The following is a 22,073-nucleotide window of genomic DNA, read 5'->3' on the forward strand; positions in this document are numbered from 1 at the left end:
TCTCCAGGATTGAGAATGGTACCTCTTCATACCAGACACACTGAAGAACTTCAAGTTTCATTAGGATTTGGGTAGAATGTGCACAAGTGTCTTGCCTCAGTAGTGAGGAGTAATTAGCTCTAGATTGAGCACTGCTTTACTCCCACCTAAAGGCAAGACAGGGAGTAAACAGTTTCTATATAATTTAACTGCATCCCAGAATAACACTAAAGAATATTTGTTGGAATATAAAGCTATTCAGGACACAATAAGATAAATTCACAATGTCAAAAATCTGATCCAAACTGATAAGGCACATAAAGAAGCAGGGAAAATGGTCTCCATAATGGAGAGAAAAGGCAATCGATCAAAACATACCTACAAATGATGCCTATTTTAGAATTAGCAGGAAAAGACATTACAATTATTATGACTGCATTTCAGATGTTCAAAAAGATATGCTATAGATAAGATACGAAGTTCAAATCAAAATTTCAGTGATAAAATCTTTATATGATGAAAAATACTAGAAGAGATTAAAGTCAGATTAGGTATTAAAGAAAATGTTGAATTTGAAATCATAATAGAAATTATCTACAATGAAACACAAGGAAAAAAAAAGAAAATAACATACAATGAAGAAGCATCAGTGAGAAGTGGATGAATCTTAATCAGCTTAATATATATTTAAGTGGAGTATCTGGGGAAAAAAAAGGGAAGAGAAAGGAACAGAAAAAAAATTGAAGAAACAATGTTTCCAAATTTGATAAAACATGAAAAAATATATAGCAGGCCATATCTTAATTAAATTACTTGATGCCAGTGATAAAAAGAGGATTTTTAAAACAACCAGAGAAAAAGTTCCATTATTATCTAAGGAACAAAGACAAGGATGATAACTGATTTCAGACAAAACAATGCAAGTGGAGAGACTAAGGATCAACATATTTAAAGTATTATGTAAGACATACTGTCTACAAATAATTTTATAACAAACACAAAGGTCTTTTATAAAGTCTTTTACAAAATACTCTTTTGGACATAAAAAGTTGAAATAATTTATCACCAGCATATCCACATTAAAATATTTAATGAAGTTCTTCAGGAAGAAGGAAAATGATGCTACATGGAAGGATGGATCTATACAAAGAATGCTTAATACCAGAAATGGTAATTATATGGATGGATATACGCTTTTGATCTTTTTATTTAAATCTCATTAAAAGATGATTGGCAACTTAAAATAATAATGGATTTGGAATTTATAACACATGTAAAAGTAAAATGTATGACAACAATAGAACACAAGTACAAATGGAGAAATTATATAATGAAGACATAGTATAAAGCATACTCTTAATGTTCATATGCATTGAGTGGTTATATCACTCGAAGATAGATTGTGATACATTAAAAATGGATAGTATTGGGGCGCCTGGGTGGCTCCATCGGTTAAGCGTCTGACTTTGGTTCAGGTCATGATCTCGCAGTTTGTGAGTTTGAGCCCCACATCGACTCTGTGCTGAAGGCTCAGAGCCTGGAGCCTGCTTCGGATTCTGTGTCTCCCTGTCTCTCGGCCCTTCCCCTGCTCATGCTCTCTCTATCTCTCAATAATAAATAAATGTTAAGAAAAATTTCAAAATGGATAACGTTGACTCTAAAGCGATCAATAAAATAATACACAGTTTTAGTTGATAACCCAACATTGGAAATAAATAAGAACAATAAAAATGACAATGCACGGCAAACCAGAAAGAAAAAAAAAAAGGAAAAATGGAAGAAAAAAAAGGAACCAATAGAACCTATATAGCAGGATATTAGGTATATACTTAGCTCTGTCAAAAATCAGGCTAAATGTAAATGGTTTAAGTGTAAAAATTAAAGGGCAGAGCTTGTTAGATTGGCAACTGTGTGCTGCTTACAAAAAAATGAACTTCAAATATAAATATGTAAGTAGGTTTAATAACAAATGGATAGAAAACAATACAGCATGCTAAATAGCTAAAAATGTATTGTGGATGGCTATATTCATATATATATATTCGTATGCCTTTAATAATACCGAGTATGAGAAGGGTAACAAATTTGGAGATGTTGATAGAATGAAGGGTGTATTGAATGTGAAAAATAATACATGGAGGGAGTTGAAATACAAAAATAGATTATAGAGGAATATTTTTTACTTTTAAAGACATCGATACATGACTACATGGTAGTTAATTTTACCTAAAATTTAGCAATGTAAAACAGTCCATTTGAAATTTAAATAACTGCCTTTGAAGAAAACTGAGTTTTCATATCTGTCCTGTTTAAATCCTTCAAAGAAAAGAAAGGTTGAAAATGTACATGTTTTACTCCCTTGCTCATTAATTTTTAAAGTCCTATCTTTGAAACACCTGCCTTACAATGATGTTTCACCTGATTGGTTATGACAGACACATTACTGTCATGTCACTAACCATGATGCTTCAGAGCATTGATTAATTTCAAATACTTGGTTGGAAATGAGAAAACATTGGTAGGTTTATTTTAGGATGAAGAATCCATGTGAAATTAATAATGTAATCTGCAAGTTAAGGCAAAAATTGCCTATGTGCAGCATTTATGTTAATCATAGAATCACTGGGGTGATTTGCCCAAAAGGCATATTGGTAAAGTAGCTAAATTGTTTCAGGCATCAGCGACACCGTAATTAACGTTTCATTTATTTTCACCGAGCTGAAAAAATTTTACTTGTAAGACCATATTCGGACAACATGGGAAATATTACTTTACACATAAGTAATAAGTATTTTGTAATTTTAGTTTTAACAATAATCACACTTTTTTAAACAAAATACAAAAAAGCCACAATAACATTTTATAGTTTTTGATTTTCTAAGTATATGCTTTGTATAATCATCATTATCACCTCATAATCTTAATTCCATTTATGTCTTAATATATGGAATCTTCCTTTGTATTCTATTAAATATATGTCATATTAGATGATAGATTTATTAGCAGGAACTAGAAAGTTGCTTTGCATTATGATATTTAAACCTCCATATTGTTTGAAGAGGGTGAAAGAAAAAGAATGAAGGTGTGAAAAGGAAAGGAAAGCACACTATGTATTTATGTTTTAATTTATTTTATTATTTGTTAATGTTTGTATATTTTTGAGAGGAGAGCACAAGCAGAGGAGGGGCAGAGAGAGAGAGGGGGACAGAGGATCCAAAGCAGCTCTGCACTGACAGCACCAAGCCCAGTGCGGAGTTTGAACTCATGAACTGCCTGAGTTTGACACTCGACTGACTCAGCCACTCAGGCGCCTCTTATTTTACTTTAATGAGAGAGCATGTGAGAGTGGGGAAAGGGCAGAGAGAGGAAGAAACAGATAATCCCAAGCAGGCTCCTCACTCAGTGCAGATCCCAGAGCCTGACAGGAGGCTTGATCCCACCACTGTGAGAACACAACCCGAGCAGAAATCTGAAGCTTAACCTCCTGAGCCACCCAGGTGCACCAACAACACTCAATTTAAAATGAACAGGAAATCAGGGAAAAAAGGTGTGATTTGACATGTTAATTTCTTCCCTACTACAAAGTCGTCTTTTCTCTCTCTCTCTGTCTCTCTCTCTCTCTGTACTTATTCACACCTATCTTTTGTTTTATGCTTTGTTCTTTAGATTTTGTAGACTAGGATTCAGAGATGGATATTCTTAATCAGTATACAAGACTGAGAAATCTTGTGGCTACAGCTCTAAGGTTTACATGCCTCCTATTGAGTCCACTTCCCTTAAACCTCAGACAAAAAGGTTTAATCTTCCTCAATGGGACATTTGTCTTTGTTGTCAATATATGCCAATGCATAGAAAGTTCACTTTTTTGTTGCAATTCTCTAAAAAGATAGCAGTAGTATTTGAAAATGAAACACATAGAATATATGAAGTCTTACACCAATAAGACCTAGTACCAAATACCAACAAGTATTTGCAACAAATACTTTATGCAATAGTATAAATACATTCTAAAATATGTTTCACATGTTCTTAAAATACTGATCTATGATAGCTAGCCTGAATAGCATGTTTGATCCAAAAGCCTTACCAAGCTGAAACATGTTTACCACATGCCCACAGTATCATTTTCTATTTGTTATCAATGCTCTTTAGTCAAAGACTACCAGAAACACAGCTATAGTCAAGAAAGTTGTGGGGTGCCTGGGTGGTTCAGTCAGTTGAGTGTCCGACATCGGCTCAGGTCATGATCTCATGGCTCATGGGTTCGAGCCCCGCATAGAGCTCTGTGCTGACAGCTCAGAGGCTGGAGCCTGCTTCCGATTCTGTCTCTCCCTCTCTCTCTGCCCCTCCCCCATTCATGTTCTGTCTCTGTCTCAAATATAAATATAAACATTAAAAAAATTTAAAAAAAGAAAGTTGTATTTATTACTCATTGTACTTAGTGAGAATGCACTCCAGGGGCAACTGTGGGATATTTCTGCAAGATGTTAGAAAGGACTTAATAGGAATTCTGCTTTGGTAGGTTGATTTTTGGGGCAGTCTGATGACCTGATGAAGCTGAGACGCACTCTAAATTGGGAGGTTTTAGAAAGCAGGGAAAATTTAATGTGGGATATCTCATCAAATTGAGCAGACTAACTTAAAACCTTAACTGATAAATAAGCAGTAGTCTCTCATATTAGCTGGAGTGGGAATGTTTGGAATTTTGTGGTTTGAATAGTGTTCATGTTTTGTCTGTGTTTAGGCATGATAGTAGAATATTCTTGATTTTGTCTTGATCCATCATGGTCACAGAGTGACCTTGATGATATTGATGTTTTTTGAAATTTTTATGTTAACCAGGGGAACACCAAGACCTACCTGTGATGCTAGGTCAAAGCCTGAATGTTAGCAGCAGTTTTTTTTTCTCATTGTAAACATTGAGTCTGTTTCTTAGTGGCCTGGGACTTAATGTACAATTACGTTTTTTTTCTTCATAATAATGGCAAGGACATATTTTATATCTTATCTCTTCTTTATTATATCATAAAGTTCATCTTCGTTAGGCACTGAGTAAAAGGTAAATGAAAAATGAGTAAATAAATGCATAAATATTGAAATAGACACATAAATCAGAAGTTAGACGAAAAATGAATTAGAAGGGAAAAGGATTAAGGATTAGCCCAAATACTTTGGTCCTAAAATGTCACTGACTTGGCCAAATACTATTGAAAAGAGAATAATAATGATTATAACAGATAATTAACATTTAGTAAGAATCCATTGTATTCTAGGCACTAGTCTGTGTTGTCTATTCAATTCCCAAACAACTTTTTAAATAAATAATTTTTTAACCTTAAATGATTTGGAGAGGTTCAGTCAATAATTCAAGGTCATAGAGAATAGATTCAGGATTCTAACCTAGAAGCCCTCTCAAATCCTTACTTCATCCTTGAATCATCACATTTGTTTTCTGTTCCCTGGTAACAAACTAAATATACTTCTAATAGCTACCTTGTTGCCATATTCAGGAGCCACTTTTCTTTTATTTATTTATTTATTTATTTATTTATTTATTTATTTATTTTTTAATTTTTTAACGTTTATTTATTTTTGAGACAGAGAGAGATAGAGCATGAATGGGGGAGGGTCAGAGAGAGAGGGAGACACAGAATCTGAAACAGGCTCTAGGCTCTGAGCAGTCAGCACAGAGCCCGACGCGGGGCTCGAACTCACGGACCGCGAGGTCGTGACCTGAGCCGAGTCGGACGCTTAACCGACTGAGCCACCCAGGCGCCCCCAGGAGCCACTTTTCAAATGTAGTATTACGTCACTACTCTACAGGTTTCAAACCATTCTGGATTCTCATATCCCTTATCACCTGTTTCCATGGTATCTGAGTTACTCTCATAGCTCTCTTCCTGCCTCTTTATTTCTTTCATGACTTTTTTTTCTTCAAATTTTTATTTAAATTCTATTTAGTTAACATATAGTGTAATATTTTTTTCAGGAAAACTTAGTGATTCATTCACTTACATATAACATCCAATGCTCAACAAGACAAGTGCCCTCCTTAATGCCCATCACCCATTTAGCCATCTCCCCCACCCCTCCCATCAACCCTCAGTTTGTTCTCTATTGTAAAGTCATGACTTATTTTTTTAATGTTTCATTTTCCTCCAGATCTAGTCTCTACCTTAAGCTGCCTCTTTTTTATTTTGTCTCCATGTATAATTTTGATCTGACAACTTTAATTACTACCTATATTTCCAATTCTATATTATCAGGTGTGATGTTTTATCTGAGGCCAAGCTCTACATTTTCAGGAGCCTGTTACATATTTCCAGATACATTAAAAAAATTTTTTTTTAATGTTTATTTATTTTTGAGAGGGAGAGAGACAGAGCATGAGCAGGGAAGAGGCAGAGAGAGAGAGGTAGCAGGCTCCTGAATCTGAAGCAGGCTCCAGGCTCTGAGCAGTCAGCACAGAGCCCGACTTGGGGTTCAAACTCATGAACCCACAAAACCGTGAGATCATGACCTGAGGCGAAGTTGGATGCTTAACCGACTGAGCCACCCAGGTGCCCCAATTTCCATATACATTTAATACAAAATTGTAAGTCTCTCTCTCCCTATCCCCAACACCACTAAACTTCTTGTATTTTCTATTTTCCCATTTCACTTAAATGAGTCTACATAGTTGCCTAAACACACACTTAGAGGCAAGAGCAATCCTTGTTCTATCTTATTCCTCATATTCAATTGGTCATCAAAATCTCTTTTTGTATCTCTCACATACCTTCCTTAATTACTGGACACTTACAAAAGCATCCTTACAGATCTGTATCTCTTCAGTAAAATTAACCCTCTCCAATATATTTAAAGCACAGATCTGATAATTCAGTTTGGTCCCACCAAAGTCTAACTCTTGGACAGCTTTATAAGTTTCCTTAACTATTTGATTCTAACCTGACATTTCAAACTCATTATCACCACGTTTCCTTCAAATTGTTCTTTTGTTTTCTCTTTATCATTTCCTTTATGTGGATTTTTCTTTCTTTACTTGGCCTTTGGAAAATTACTACTCATGTTAAAAACCAAGTTTTACTGAATGCTTCTAATTTTCTGTCATCCTAATAAGTCACTTACATGAATTTTCTCATTTAATCTTCAGAAAAACCCTGAGAGGAAAACACTTTTATATTCCCATTTACAGAGGAGGAAATAAAGGCCTAGTGTGAATAAATACCTTGTCCATGTATGTATCACAAGCAGGTGGTGAGGCTGGTATTTGAACCTGTGCTTTTAAGTACAAGCTGTATTATTCTCTTCAGGTGCTAACTCACATAGCTTCTCCTCTGTGAATCCTTTCATGTTCCCCATCTGCCCTTACAGTAATAGTCATTACCTTCCTTAACCCCAGGACATACATATAGGCTTCCACTATAGAGTTTGAATACTTGAGCTATTGTCAAAATGTACATACAACTCCTGTGTGGAATAATTAAATTTAAGCCTCTTGATGCAACCATTGTATCTTCCTCATATTTACATCCAATATTAACTCATGGTAGATAGTAAGTCTTATTGACTAAATACTAAATAAAGAAGTGACTTAAAAAAATACAATACCTGGTTTCTAATTTATGGCAGTTATCATGCATTTATTTTCTATTTTGTAAACAAAATGGTGAAATACTAGAGAAAATATTTTTTCTTATAAGAGTTCTTTTTTTTAATGTTTGTTTATTTTTGAGAGAGAAGGAGAGTGCCTACATGTGCATGCACATACTAGTGGGAGAGGGGCAGAGAAAGAGGGGACAGAGGATCTGAATCAGGTTCTGTGCTAACAGCACTGAGCCCAGTGTGGGGCTCCAGCTCACAACTTTGACATCATGACCTGAACCGAAGTTGGACACTTAACCAACTGAGCCACTCAGGTGCCCCTAAGAGTTCTTATATAAATTATTAATCCTCTGATTGCTTTTGTCCAACACTCTATCCTCCCCATCAAATCCATCTAAGAATAGAATTCATGTAAGAAGACGAGGAAATAGTGCCTTAAGAATTTCCAGAGTTCATTAATATTTCATTAGTTTTAAAATGTCCAGTTATCTCACTATTTGAGAATTATCTTAGTACATGAATTTTTTCACAAATAATGTGGAATTTATGAAAAAAGCAAGAAATCCAGTGTTGCAGTGTTTAAGTTGCTTTAAAACATCTGTGAATAGAGACAACCTATTACGTTCTTGTAGGTTTATCTACTGACCAGTGTACATTATTATGTGGGAAGAGTATTAGCCATCACGTAGAAATATCACTCTTTTTAGTAACTCTTCTCAAAGCCTTAGACATTTTCAAACTTTAAATCACCTGGAAAGTGGAAAACCAATTTTTCTCTATTGTGACAGATGAGTAAATTCTCTGACAGGTTCAGGAATCAGTACAGAAGTTTTTGTGTAGTATACAAAGTTTCTCTCTCTTTACTTTCTGGTTGTATGGTATTTGATGTAAAACAAAACAAAACAACAACAACAAAAACAAAGGGACCAGGACTTCCACAAAATAATATTATATGACTATAAAGATTCTAAAACAGAAGGACAGAAGACATGAATAGACAGTTTTCCAAAGAAGACATCCAGATGGCTAACAGACACATGAAAAGATGCTCAACATCACTCATCATCAGGGGAATAGAAATCAAAACTACTCTTAAGATACCACCTCATGCCTGTCAGACTGGCTAAAATTAACACAGGAAAAAAATGGATGTTCATCAGGATGCAGAGAAAGGGGAACCCTCTTACACTGTTGGTGGGAATGCAAACTGATGCAGCCACTCTAGAAAACAGTGTGGAGGTTCCTCAAAAATTTAAAAATAGAACTACTCTATGACCCAGCAATTGCACTACTAGGTATTTAACTGAAGGATACAAAAATACTTATTTGAAGGTGTACATGCTTTATGTTTATAGCAGCATTATCAAAAATTGCCAAATTATGGAAAGAGCCAAATATTCATCGCCTGATGAATGGATAAAGAAGTGGTATGTACATACAATGGAATATCACTCAGCCATCAAAAAGAATGAAACCTTGCCATTTGCAATGAGGTGGATGGAGCTAGTATGTAGTATGGTAATTGAAATAGGCCAGAGAAAGACAAATTTCACTCATGTGGAATTGAAGGAACAAAACAGATGAACACAGGGGAAAGAAAAACAAAAAAGAGAGGGAGGCAAACCATAAGAGAGACTCTTAACTATAGAGAACAAACTGAAGGTTAATGGAGGGAAGAGAGTGGGGGATGGGTTAAACGGGTGATGAGTATTAAGGAGGGCACTTGTTGTAATGAGCAATGGGTGTTACATGTGAGTGATGAATCACTAAATTCTACTCCTGAAACCAATATTACACTGTTAACTAATTTGAATAAAATAATTGAAATATTTAAAAAAAGATTTTAAAATAGAAGTTCTAAAATCTGACTTCTACCAAATCATCTAGAAAGATTTAAAATACATATTCTGGGGCTTCTTTCTGTACCTAATGAAACATTCACCAAAGAGGGCAACCAGGAATTGTATAATTTTCTCCATCTCGGTATTTCAAGCTGTTAGGCACAAATGTCCTTGGAGTATTGCTGCCCTACTGTACCTCACTGAGGAAAGAAAACAAATGGGAAATCAAAAGAACCATTGCATTAATAGTCAACCACACTGTCCTTCCTGGCATGGGGAATATAATATAATTATAAGCATTATAATATAATGCTTTTAAATTCTTAGTCACAAAAAAGGCATATGTCCTTATTTCTCTCTATGCCTGAAACTGTTTGAATTTGTGCTAAGCATGTTTCATTATTTCCCACATAAGCTGGTTTAAAAAACAGGCTAAGTGCCTATTTGTCTGGGTAGTCTAACTTCACTCAATTGTAAAGATATGGAGAAAATTGATCAGAATTCCTAGAACAGTTCTGGGTGTGTTTGGAAGTGGTATTTTGATAAACTTCTTGCTGGTTTTGTGGGGGAGTGTGGAGAGGAGTGTACTTACAGCAAAATACACCTGAAAGCAAAGGACAACTTTCTTTACACTTGCTTGTTAACCATTCTGCTGACAAATTCCAATGTAGGAATCATCCATTATTGCTTCTAAGAGTTTGATGTGCAAAAATCTCATTAATAAAAATTCTCTAAATTGCAATACAGGATAATAAAGATAAAGTCTATGGAAAATTACTTTGCACTATCCAAAGTGTAAATATTTCAAAAATGTATAAGATACTTTTTTTTTTTTTACCAGTAGTCATTTATTAATCATGCATGCTTGTTTTCTTTAATCAAATTTATAGGTTACCTATAAAAAATATGTCTAATTTTTTTGGTGGAGGTAAAATTGTGCAAGAAAGAAAATATTCTAAGACTTTATAAGCACAACTAGTTAAAATTAGTAGAATAAACTATTTGCAAATAATTCCTAAACATTCAAAGTGCATGCTTTTTAAAAACATATTCTGGACAGCATTTCCACAGTCCATATTTTGGCTAATCTTTATATTGGTAAGTTGAAAATCTTAAATACAATGTATAGAATCTCACAAATTATTCTTTTATCAGTTTGCTATTTTTTTCATTTTCAAATACCATTTTTTAAGGTTCATATTTCCTAATATTGAGAATGTTTATTTTCACTTTTAATATAAGTATATATCCCTTAGATATGTGATATGATATTCTAAATAAGATATGATATACTAAGTTTATGCTTTGAGATTTAATATTAAAATAAAACCTTTGTTAGTTAATGGAGTTGAACAAACTCATGGTAGATGAGAAATATTCCTGGCTCCATCTGGGTATTGTTCTCTATAGAAGGTAATGGGAGGTTTTGTGGTTGTTTACTTCTCTAATCTGGGCTTGAGATATTTCATTGCTCTCTCTTATGGTGTAGAAGACATCATCTTGCATCAGTAAACTTTCCCATTGTCCTATAAGCGGACGAGCTCTCTGTTACCTTAGGATCCCAAGTAGACATTGCTAATAAGTAGAAATCTTTTTAGTTTTTGTATTAAGGTTCAGCTGTTCAAAATCTCATGGTTGATTCTCCCTCTTTGTGGTTGCTTGAGTATAATTATATCCAAAGTTAATGGAAAGAATTATTGAACAGGCTAACATTCTTGCCAAATGTTTTTAAACATTATTTCATTAATATCCAACTTCTCTATTAGGAGGATAAAAAGATAGTTAATACTATTTCTTCTTAAATCACTGTGTGTGTGTGTGTGTGTGTGTGTGTGTGTGTGTGTGTGAATGCGCGCCCGGGATGGTTGAATTATTGCCTCAGAAAGATACTACTTAAGCCTTTATTGTTACACAGCCTGTAAGATAGCGAACATGATGACATTTGATGTTTATGCTCATTTAAAGTATTGAGTGTCTTACAAGACAAAGCAAATAACACAACATTTCTTTACAAACACTTGTTTCATGCTTGCTTTTTTCACTCTTAATCTGTTTGATCAGAGAATCAAATTTGTGATCTCTCCTGATATGACATCTTATATTCATAGAGAATTGTTTATTCCAGTGTCATTGAAATTTTTAAAATGGGATTTTAAGTTATTTTTATCCTTTGGAAGATGAAAATATGATATAGCCTTCTATAATCACTGTGGATATTTTGCTTCACTATTTAACTGAATCCATTTTTTCCCTTTTAATTAAAGTTTATTTTTATTTATTTTGATAGACATATAGAAAGCAAGAGGGGGAGGAGTAAAGAGAAAATGGGGACAGGACACCAAGCAGGCTCTGTGCTGTCAGGGGAGAGCCAGACGTGGGGCTGGAACTCATGAACCGTGAGATCATGACCTGAGCCGAAATCAAGAGTCGGAGGCTTAACTGACTGAACCACTTAGGTGCCCCCTGAATCTATTTTCAATGAGATTTTATCTACTTTCTCCTCAACCTATATTATATCTCTATTAAATTTCAGAAATTAGCTAAGAATATAAAAGTTATTTTATGTAATGGGGTAGCAAAACTACTCTAAAACAAGGCCATGGTTCAGAACCGATTTTTAATGTTTAAAAATAACAGTAATTGAAGAAAAAAAATGAAACAATTCCCAACTAAATGTTAGAGAATGTTCAAAATAACAATTGGTCCTTTCTTCTGTAGAGAATCTTGTACAAGATACGAACTTTCTAATGCCAATGACTATAATCCTATTCCTTAACCCTGTTTTCTCCTATGGAATTTTTCTCTCATATTTCACCTTATTTAAGCTGTGGGTTCTTCTCTTGGCTCCACAGTTAATAGAAGAAAAATGAAAACTACCAATCTGTTTTTGATACAATGTAGTATGTTTTCTGTAATATAAACCTTCTTCTATACTATGTCGAGGAGACCATTTGTTTCATCACCCAAAATATACATTTTCATGTCTTGTAAATGTGAGGAATAAGCCCACTGACCCAATCAAAGGAGAGATGTGGAGACTCAGAGCACAGTGAAGTGAGGCTTTAATCAATATTCTTGCAAGAGTTGGTGTCCCACAGACAGGCACAGTTAGGGCAGCTATAGCAGGCAATTTATTTCCTAGCATGCAAGTCCCTCCCCTGTTTCCTCATTGGCTTAGTACTACAGAGGTTACAGCCTTCCCCAGATGTCGCCTATGCCCATGTAAAGCAAAGAGTAGTCTTATTGGAACAAATGTACATTCCCTGAGGTGACACAGAGACTTTCAGTCCCTCCTCCCTTTGTTCTTTGGTGCATGCTCATTGCAAAGCTCATGAAAATAAGCCCACAAAATGGAGAGGAGCAAAAGAACCAGGAAATAAATGTCTAAGGGTTTGGGACTACATTGGGTGGGTGGGAGTGGGGGGGGGCGGAGGGAGGGAATTGTACATATTCCAGTAGGTTGTAAACCTGCTGTTAATTAGACATCAAAACTTTTATTTGATATTTCTGAAAATGAATCATTTTCCTTTTCATACTAACTAAGGAGAGAGATCTATGGGTATGAATACATTATAACTAAAAAGACATGCTAATTGATTGGGTATAGAATTAGAGGTAAAGGCAGGAATGTTGTTTATGTTCCTGGAACTGGGCACTTGATGTTCTTTATTGAGATATAGTACAGCCAAAACCACATCACTTTTTGAACATACAAGTTTTGAAGTATTAAATATATTACTATAGGGGCAAGAATTTTAGCCAGATGGGCTACAGATTAGAATGGAGCAAAGGATTTGAGAGTAATGGTAACAGAATGGTTGGTTGAAGTGATGGGCAACAAGGTCTGAGCTATTTAGGGAAGGAGGTGAAAACTAGACAGAAATCATGGGGGAAATGTAAAAGGGTAGATGGGCTGAAGATTTCAGTTCAGTTAAACAGCACATAGATAATGTGAAAGTTGCAAGAATGGATATTATTATCAAGATTTTGTAAGTACTTCTGGGAGATGACAGGATGGGAATAGGAATGAATGGCTGCTTTTATTGGTGTTACAAAGGTGAAGGGAATAAGTAGTTGGCAATTTGGGTATGTATTCACTTTACTAAAGGCCACTGAAATGATGGCAAAATTTGTTAGAAAAGAAGAATTTCAAGCATGAAGATTCAGGAAACAGGTTCACATGATAGTGAGGGGAAGAGTCCCATTTATTGGACTGGCCTAGTTTCAAAAGAGGTTATTTTATCCAGTGTTGGGGGAACATCAGTGTCAGAGTGGTGCTGAAGAGTTGGAGGCACAATAAGCCAACCTCAAACAGAAAGTTCCTGGGGTTTTGGAATGAGTTGGAAAGGTACCAGTTGAAAAGGTAGATAAGAAAGCAATCCATCAGGAAAGAGCTAAGGGCCAAGATTCACTTATGGGAAAAAGTAGAAGAAACAGTATATGAATAGATTAGTGTTTTACAGAATGTCTTTTCCAAGAGAGTGGTTTCAGAGGGCACATAGGAAAGATTGGAAAGGTGGCAGGCATGGGAGATTGGATTGGAGACAAGGAATCATAGGTAATATAAGGAAGAATGTATGGGGAAATGGACATGTCACGTGTGGGAGAAGCTTACTTTTGGGAAACGAATGCCCAAGAATAGTGATGATTTGAAGTTAGCTTCAGTGATCTGACCTTATAGGTCAGTACTCCTTTATCATTGTCCTTTTCCATTACTCTATCATTTTTATCATCCTAAAGATAGGAGAAACTCAGTGTTTGTTGAAAAAATGAGCCTCACTCTGATGCAGGCAAGTAATGAAGCCAATTATTTTATAAGAAAATAACCATAATTTGGAAATGACTACAGTACCTAGGCAATCTAGATTAAACATTCACTCATTCATGAATACTAAGAATGTCCCATCTGCCAGATACCGCTCTGTAGACTATGATCACAAGTGTTAAAAAGAAAACCACAGACTGAAAACAGCATCACTTAGGTCAAGCCACCAAGATGACGCTTAATACCTACTCTAATTGCAGTTGCAGTTTCAAACTCCCCTAGAAATGTAAGTCTTAATTGGTCAGTCAGGAATATTCTGATTAGCATCAAAGAGGTAATCTGTCACATGGGCCCTCTTCATCTACTTTCGCCCACTAAAGGAGGAGGAAGTAATCTGCATGATAAGACCCTCTGCTTTCCTCTCTATGGGAAAGTGACCTTGCCTGGAATAATCCTTTTCTTAGTAATATTCTTGCCCTACCTGCCTTCCTATAAAAACCTTCCATTTTGTACAACTCCTCGGAGCTGCCCTCTACTTGCTAAATGGAATGTTGCCTCATTCATGAATCATTTAATAAAGCCAATTAGATCTTCAAACTTACTCAGATGAATTTTGTTTTTTAACAGCAGTGAACCAGGCAAGCAAGGTCTTTGCTTTCATGGAGCTAATCCTGTGAGCTCTTACTGATGTGAAAATAGCCCCTCTGTCTGGCGGGGAGTTGGAAAGGAACCATTGGCAAAAATCCTTGAGTGAGGAGAGACTGATTTTTTGGGAAAAACTCCCTAGGTCTGCTAGGGAGGAATAATTAGCTAAACACTTTCTCATGTTAAAATATATTTAGCTAGTTTTAGGGAATGGAAAACCTTATATATACTTATGCTTCTTATTCCTTGAAAAGTGTTTATAATGCAGTTATCCCATAGATATAAAGTTAATACCTAGGGTTTTCTGTAGCACTTTCATTCTTATTAAAGGGCAGGAAAGTCATTTTCTTTTTCTTATTTTAGGAGGTACCAGAGTTGATTCTAGAGTTAGGAGACATCAAAAAGGATAGATGGTGGGAAAATGAGAGGTCTGTGTTTCTTCATAATGTTGGCCAAGTATATGGAGTCCGGTGTGGGCTGGATACCTCCAGTGGGTCTTAAATAGGAAATAGAATATATGCTAATTTCTTTATTCAGACATTTGTTTGTAGTAAAGCTTTTTTCTTCCATGTTTGTTTCTTACAGAATCCTCAAACAAAAATTGTATTTTTGAATACAAAAGCAAGGAATATTTTTTCTGCATGTTATTTCCATATAGTTACGTTTTTCTGATATGAAACAACTGATTTCTTGCTATCAGAAACTTTCTGAGTGAAAATGATTGATTTGTGTAATGGAGAACAAAATCATATTTTGGAGATAACAACATTAACTTCATCCTCTCCTTTCAGCCACACTGTCTCACTCTCTTGCCTCACTCTTCTTTTTAAGTCTGTAATCTGTACAATAGACAAAAAGTAGGCAAAGAAGAGGCTGCCCACTACCCCCATCTTATAGTAGATTATCAGATTTTTTGTGTAATTACTCCAACATTGAGCAACATTAGGTTTCCACTTGAACATCAAGGTGAAACTTGAAGCAGTCATAATGTGAATATCAATTTTTATTAATCCACAGATTTTTCTCTTTTTATTGTTTATTTATATTTAATTTTTTTCAATGTTTATTTTTGAGAGAGTGAGAGAGAGAGACAGAGTGAGGGCAAGGGAGGGACAGAGAGAGAGGGAGACACAGAATCTGAAGCAGGCTCCAGGCTCTGAGTTGTCAGCACAGAGCCCAATGCAGGGCTCGAACTCATGGGCCATGAGATCGTGAGAGAGAAGATTGCACATTCACAAGAATAATATGCAAATATCTTGAGGGGCTGAAGTTGGATGCTTAACCAACTGAGCCACCCAGGTGCCCCTGGATTTTTCTCTTTTTAAAACTGGAAGCGTATCCTTGGTACTTTCTGTTATAGATGACATTTTTCAAAGATTTAAAGAATTTCCAAGGGAAGAAAATATTTTTGTCTAAGAGACTCAAAGCCCAATTAATTTATACATGTATTACATTTTTGTATAGCTCCTTATTAATTGAAGAATGAAATTCTCAAGTATCAGTGTACATGGATATATCCATATATATATGAAAAAATTAGGAAATCGTGTGAATAACCTCAAATTATGTAATACTTCTAACATTTTGACCTAATTGGCTGCTGACTTATTACTAAAATTCAGTTTTACAGGGCACCTGGGTGGCTCAGTCAGTTAAGCATCCAATTAGGCTAAGGTCATGATCTCACAGTTTGTGGGTTTGAGCCCTGTATCAAACTCTGTGCTGACAGCTCAGAGCCTGGAGCCTGCTTCAGATTCCTCCTTCTCTTTCTGCCCCTCCCCTGCTCGTGCTCTGTCTCTTTTTGTCTCTCAAAAATAAATAAATGTAAAAAAAAGTTAAAGTTCAGTTTTAAAAAATGGTCATTTTTCTCCCTTGTAAGTATTCACGTTTACAAAAATAGTTCCATGCTCTTAAAAAGGCTATGTGCTTATCAGCAACACAATAGCATCGGCTTTCACCAGCTAAATTAATTTCTAAATTTTATGCTTTTTATTCTGATTTGACAAAACTTCCAGAAACTTTAGCAACTGATTTAGGAAAAGCCACAAAGGTAGTTTTAAATGCTATAATTTTGGAAATTATAATTTAGGGGAATTAGGTGGAATCACTTTCTCTAATTTTGAAAAGGCTGAATTCTCTTTATTCTCAACCTATTTATGAATGTGAAATGCTACTAGACTTGTGTCTATAAACTCTGTGACTGGGACTTTATAGAATGAATGCTTCTTGAAAAAAATAAATCTATATTTGAATTTAATTCTGCCTCAAGTAGAAGCTTCATGGTATCTGAACTGTATAACTATCGTATTATAGGTGTAATGAATTATATCAGTGATGTGTTAAAAATTTCAAATAATTACTTAACTTTATTCTCAGATGCCACATTCCCTTCATGGGAAAGAAATATTGTATAAATGTATTTAAAAAGTAGAGAGGTAAAAGTAATAACAAGTGATGGTTTCTATGCCAAAGTGAGAGCACATGACTCCTCCTAAATGTATTAGAATTAAAATTTAAAAAGAAGAAACATTCTGCCAGTCATTTATAACTCCTGATTCATCACTTTGCTAATTCTATATCATCCTTTACTATTTTTGAAATAGTTTATTTATGAAGTGGTACTAATTTGGGAATTAAACGTTCTAGTTATAAAAAAAAACACAACTTAATTTTTCTCTGACCTGAAATACAAAGGAAGATACCTGTATATTATTCTTGTGAATATGCAATCTTCTCTCTCAACTCCATGTAATTTTCCTAATAGAAGAGCTTTGAAACATAAATATAATTCAGACCATCTTTGCTCCCTGGTGTCCTTCCTTCCACCTTGATCAGAATGTATCACCATCACCATGTTTGAGACTACTTCTCAAACGGAAGATACCATTATATAGTTATATATCCTTAAAAATATGGAAAGTCATAATTACCAAATTCTAGTGTCTTACATTTGACCTGTTCCCCTCAGGGAGAATTTGGTTCATAATATAACATATGAATATTTACATTTTATTTTTTTGTTTGTTTATGTAATTACTTATTTTTTATTATTTTTTAAATTTACATCCAAGTTAGTTAGCAATAGTGCAATAATGATTTCAGGAGTAGAATTCAGTGATTCATCCCCTACATGTAACACCCAGTGTTCATCCCAACAGGTGTCCTCCTTTATGCCCCTTGCTATTTATATTTAGCCCATCCCCTCTCCCCAAACCCCTCCAGCAACCCTCTGTTTGTTCTCTGTATTTAAGAGTCTCTCATGTTTTGTTCCCTTCTATGTTTTTATATTATTTTTTGCTTCCCTTCCCTTACGTTCATCTGTTTTGTATCTTAAATTCCTCATATGAGTGAAGTCATATATTTGTCTTCTCTAATTTCGTTTAGCATAATATACTCTAGATCTATCCACATTGTTGCAAATGGAAAGATTTCATTCTTTTTCATCTCCAAGTAATACTCCATTGTATATGTATACCACATCTTCTTTATCCATTTATCAGTGGAAGGACATTTAGGCTCTTTCCATACTTGGGCTACTGTTGATAGTGCTGCTGTAAACAATCGGGTGCATGTGCCCCTTCGAAACAACACACCTGTACCCTTTGGATAAATACCTAGTAGTGCTGGGTTGTAGGGTAGTTCTTTATTTAACTTTTTGAAGAACCTTGATACTCTTTTCCAGAGTGGGTGCACCAATTTGCATTACCACCAATAGTGTAAGAGGGTTTCTCATTCTCCACATTCTTGCCAACATCTGTTGTTTACTGAGTTGTTAATTTTAGCCATTCTGACAGGTGTGAGGTGGTATCTCATTGTGGTTTTGTTTTGTATTTCCCTGATGATGAGTGAAGTTGAGCATCTTTTCATGTGTCTGTTAGCCATCTGGATGTCTTCTTTGGAAAGGTGTGCATTCATGTCTCTTCCCATTTCTTCACTGGATTATTTGTTTTTTGGGTGTTGAATCTTGTAAGTTCTTTACAGATTTTGGATACTAACCCTTTATCTGATATGTCATTTGTAAATATCTTCTCCCATTCCGTCAGTTGCCTTTTAGTTTTGCTGATTGTTTCCTTTGCCATGCGGAAGGTTTTTATCTTGATAAGATCCCAATAGTTCAATTTTGCTTTTGTTTTCCTTGCCTCCAGATACATGTTGAGTAAGATAGTAAGCCATCAAAGTCCTAGAGGAGAAGGAACTTTGCATTTTAAATGTCCTTCTGTGTAATTTGACCGTGACACTCCAGTGTCAATGATGTTGAATAATTCATCTTTGTCTTCTAGAACTTTCTGCAATTCCTGGCACATAGTAAGTCTATGTAAAATTAGACACATTGGTAGTCATTGCATGTGAATTAACTAATGAATTAATTTAATTAATGCAAGTTGAGTTAAGGTTTATGTTTGATAACCAAAAGAAAAAAGAAAAGGGATCTCCTCCAGTCTGGGGATGAAAAGATGGGCATAAATGGAGTTGGCATAGGTATTACCAGAATCACAGCGTCTGGCATGCCATAGTATTTGTGCTTGTCTGCTATAGATTAAGATGGGAAGAAGCTGTGGGAGAGGAAACTTAGAAAATACAACTTGTGAGGAAATCAGTGGTTATAGTTTTGAAACAAGTTCAATGAAACTAAAACTATAAATATTACTATAAAGCAGCATATTAAAAAAATTCAAGTATAATATAATGGCTCTAGACTATTGGAAGACAATTTTTCATGCATAACTCTAATTTTTGCTTGTTTCACCAGTGAGGCACTGATTATTCTTTGTTTTGGACTGTCTTTTCAAGGATGTTTGTAGAGTGCATGGGAGATAGAGATACTCTCTACATCTGGATCAAAGTGCTCGTTTGTTTACAGTCTTGGAAGATGAAGATAGTATTTACTTCCAGAACAGAGAGCAAGCATGCTTACAGTGTAGTATATTAATGTCTTTCTCCAGAGAAAAGTATAGGCCTTATGAAACAAGTGTTTTATAACACTTAAATGTTATATGTCATAAAATGTTTAATAACATTTAAAACACTTGTTTTGTATAAACTCCAATTCTAGAAAGTTCTCTTAAAATGCACCCTTCTGTGTGTGTGACATTTGGTCTGCTTCATGTTACCCTGTTTGAATTCTGGAAAAGAGAACTAGTGAAATGAATAATAATAATAATAAGCAATTGCTGTTGCCTTGAGTAATACATTGTTGTTTGTCTCTGACCCAGAAGTCTTATGTCTCTGTTAACCTCCATGAAATTGTGGTAAGTTAACATGATATTGCAGTCCCTTCAGAGTCTTGATATAGGCCTTCTTGAAGTTGGGTGTTTATTAATATTAGTTATGTTTGGCAATACATAACCATACTTTATTGTTACCTTTTCCCAATTTTGATATTTTTCAAAGAGATGGGTAAAGGTAATAATAACTAACTTATATCTCTTAATGAAGACATAATTACCAGTAGAATTATTCAATTTGGTCTCAATATGGAGTTTTTATTTAAAAAAAATAGGGCAATGAGAATAGATTGGTGTAGAAAATTCATTACGGATTTACATTTTGAGCCATATTTAAATTTTCAGCGGCACAAACAGAGCAATCAGTAACTACAATGATCTATTTTAAGTACATAATTGAAAGACTCTGTTTTGATACTTAATTGCATAAGAGATATTTATAATGTATTTGTTAGAATAAAAGGGAAAGTTTTAAAACAATGTGTACATCTGGTACTTAAAAAATCTTATATAGGTGGTAGCTTAATGATTATTTTATTTTACTTTCCTTAATACATTATAGAAAATTCTAATAACGTATTCCTCTTATAATGAGAGAAAAGTTGTTTTCAAAGAGTTTCTGTGTTTAGTGTATTAAATCTCCACACATTTACAGCTGTGATCTGTAGACCACATATCATGGCAGACTCTCACACTGGAACTGTGAAGCTAAACATTGTTGTGAATTCCTGCAACCTAGCATGTTTTTGTGACCTCGTCTCCCACCTCCAAAAGTAATCTTGTTATAATTACACCACATAGGTGTTAGTTTTAAAACATAAGATTATTAATAAAAATTACAACTTGATTTTCTAACTTTTTAAGAAATACGGACATTTAAAAACCATAAAGTAGGTTTTAAAACAATTTAACTTTCTTTTATTTTAAATTTTCCTTCTTTCCCCCTTCCCAATGGAATGCTTAATATTTTGAAGCATTTGAACCTCTAAGGACGTTCTTTTAAAGTCATTCTGATTAAAAAATCAATAATAATACTGTATTGCACACACATGCTACATTTCGTTCAAAGAGCTCAGCATATGTAATTTATGTGTAATTAACACATAACTTCTATGAAGTCAGTCATATAATGATGAATAAGACCAGTCTTTAGGCTCCCTCCCTTGCATTTAATTCTCTTTTTCTATTAGATTATAAAAACATGGGGGCAGAGTCGAATGTTTATGGAACACTAAGTGTGTTCCAAGCATTGTATAATCATTTTCTGTATATTACCTTATAGCATGATATATTGAGGGCACTCAAGACCGCTTTCAGGTTTGATGATTTACTAGAAGGACACACAGGACTCCGAAACTAGTATTCTTATGTTTATGGTTTATTACAATGAATGTGTATAGATCAAAACAATAAAGGGAAAAGGTGCATGAAGCAAAGTACGGGAAAAACCAGGATCTAGGTTCTAGGTGTCCCCTCCCAATGAAGTCATACATGGATGTGCTTAATTCTTCCAGCAAGAATATATGACAATCTGTATGAGGGGTTGGCAACTTGGGAAGCTCACACAGACCTTGGTATCCAGATTTTTTATTGGGGATTCAGTCATGTGGGCATGACTCAGCTACTTAGGCTCCAGCACGTCAGCTTCTGCTCACCCCTACCCTGATGTCTTGAGTAAAAACAGGCGTTCTCCATAAATCATGTTAGAATAAACACCGCCATTCAGAGAGTCTAGATATTCTTCCAGAGTACTTAGTGAAGATAAACTTATTTATACAAATGACATAAACTTGTTGACTTAGTTATGACAAAAATAATCAAGATATCTCAGAGAAGTGATGCTGGCAAAAAAGCACTTTACATTAAAGGGACTCAGATATTTTCTGACATTGAAAGTGCAAAGGATGAAATGTTATAAGATGATCCAAACTTGGAAGGTGCTATGACAATTTGTCATGGCATAGAAAACTTCTCGCTTCATATTGTATATTATATGATGAACACTTACAGCAT

The sequence above is a fragment of the Leopardus geoffroyi genome, chromosome C1, assembly GCF_018350155.1.
Source record: "Leopardus geoffroyi isolate Oge1 chromosome C1, O.geoffroyi_Oge1_pat1.0, whole genome shotgun sequence".
Lineage (NCBI taxonomy): Eukaryota > Metazoa > Chordata > Mammalia > Carnivora > Felidae > Leopardus > Leopardus geoffroyi.